Source organism: Lygodium microphyllum, unplaced genomic scaffold (genome assembly GCF_053477565.2).
Source record: "Lygodium microphyllum isolate KBCC unplaced genomic scaffold, Lygodium_microphyllum_v1.1.10 scaffold_31, whole genome shotgun sequence".
Lineage (NCBI taxonomy): Eukaryota > Viridiplantae > Streptophyta > Polypodiopsida > Schizaeales > Lygodiaceae > Lygodium > Lygodium microphyllum.
In genome coordinates, this window is record NW_028229514.1 from 11,459,034 (window position 1) to 11,461,584 (window position 2,551).

The following is a 2,551-nucleotide window of genomic DNA, read 5'->3' on the forward strand; positions in this document are numbered from 1 at the left end:
CGTCTTGCACTCTGCCTTAATACCATTGCAATCAATTGTGGTAAGCACCACACGAATGGCCATGAAAAGTACACCGTCCTCATCAAGCAAGTCCAATAGCTCCGAGCTACCGAAAGTGCAGTTCCCTGTGTTCAATTATGCTACGTCGTGCATTCACAATGCAAAGGATGTCTCATACACCTTCACGTGTACTTCTTCTCAACATGGACAACTTTGCTTCATCCACACATTGTTACGAGAGACCAGCCTGCAGTCTTTTAACTACGTAATATCTAAGTATGCATGAGTACTCATATAATATATACATAGTTTGGGTCCTCAAGTGCAGGACAATACTCTTAGCTTGCTTAGAGTTTGACCTATCTCCCAAACTAATTGAACTACGTCTTGTGCATGATAAAGAAGACTAGCACTACCCCTAGGGAGAGACCACCTATGAGAGGGTTTCAATTGCAGGTATTGAAGACTCCAACGAAAGTGTCATTCGCTCTTCATCGACACTCAACTCTGAATTCCTATCCTTTATCATCCTGCAAGCCCACCAAGAATCATCATGTGCAGAATCCCCAACAAACCGCCACTTATGCTAGCTATCAGTGCAATCCCCACAAAGAACAGCCCTACCACCAACTCCAATAGCCCTACCACTAGCCACCTAGGCCACTAACGTGCCCCCAATGACCTTCCTCCCCACCACTACCAACACTCCTCCACGACAACCACATACATCCTTGCCACCCACGTCTTCGGTGCATGCTAAAGCCTGCTACCTACAACGGTGAGTGCCATGGGACTGGCATTCGTCTAGGAGGGGGGTAATGTTAACCGTCAGACGAACAAGGTGGAAAATCTGGAAAAATATAAAGCTGAGAAAAAAGGCTAAGGCAAAAGTGAAACGGAAGACAAAGGCACACCAAGAAAAATATGGAAGCACAAGAAATGCAGAAAAGTCATAAATAAAGGAAAAAGACGCACAAGGAAAGGTGCAAGTCAATACTTTTGTAAAAGAGCACAAGCGCATCATGATTTAATTTAAGGAGCGCTAGCTCTCACCCATGCAATTGTAAATATAATGGGTGGTGGAAAGGAAGCTAGGAAGATACAAGGACAATGGGAAAAAGGGCCTAGGCCACGACCCGACCATGTAAAAAAGGGGATAAGGGGATGACCTCCCAAAAGGGATTTAGGGTTTTGTATATAAAGTTGAAAAGTTAATGAGAAGCTTATTCTTGTATGTGGCCAAAAGTGGCTCTCTTCTTCTTCTTTTTCTTCTTCTTCTTCTTCTTGCTTACTTCAGCTTGTGCTTGAGAGAGGGAGTGTGAGAATGTGAGGGAGTGAGATTGTGAGGGTGAGGGACCGGGGAGGAGAAGCTCTCCATCTTCTCCTCTCTTCTTCTCTTCTCCTCTCTCCTCTTCTCTTGCTCACGATGATGGATCTTGGAGCATGTAGCTTGAAGATGGAGCTTGCTTGAAGCTTGCACTTGGATCGTGGAGCTACCAAAGTGCATGGGAGAGGAGGTAACTCAATTGGCACGAAGGTAAGCTCACTACACCCGTAGATATGGATGGCGTGTTGGCTATGTGAGAGGTAGCCACTAGTACTCGGCTTGGAACGCTTGAAACAATAAGCGGTCCGTGGGTCTTGGCGGTTGAGTGAAGGCTCCCACAGAGAGTAAAACCACATTAACCAAGGAAAAATATGTCAATAATGCTAAAGTAGAAACATCTTCTCCTAAGATGAGAGAAAAGGGAAGTGCTAAGGTTGGAGAGTACCCTCAACCCAACCAACAGAGCCAAGAGCTATAAACAAGGTCAAAGAATGAATAAAAGAAGTGCAAGCTGACCTTCAAGATGACCAACCTATCATTGAGGATGAGATTAATGAACTCTCAACCATGAGCCCACCAGTCTCTCCCACATATTTGAGAGCAAGAGAGACAACACCACCACGTGAATAGCTGCATGGCCATAATGAGGGGGTCATGACTACACAAACAGCTCATGAGCATTGCGAGGGAGCCCATGAAGCTAAGGAAGAAATGTATGAAAAATTGCTAATCACACTAATAACAACTCTGTGACATTGTCGTTGGGAGAATTTCTTAGGCAAAAATTCACACTTTGGCAAAAATTGAAGCGATGGGACATAAACTGCAAGACTTCCCAGACCCCAATGCAGTGACACACATACCAAGCCTAATGCTAAATCCAATGTCTATGTCCCCACATGTAAATACTTTTGGGAGGGCACTAAGATGTACATAGTCTTGCATGTCATTGCCTCAGGAGATACTACATAAAAAAGGATAGTGGGCATAGGAGCAGAGGTTAGTGTACTTAGTCACATAGCCTTGCAAGCTCGGGGAACCCACTGGTGGAAATTGTAAGGTTAAATGTTAATCTAGTGAATGGGATGAAGTTTTAAACCTTTTAAAGTCTTGAAGCATTGGCATTTAAAGACAATGGAAATCCAACTCTCTATGAACTCCATAGTTATGAAGTGTATGGATTATGATATATTGCTTGGCAAACCTTGGATGAGGAATGCCAGA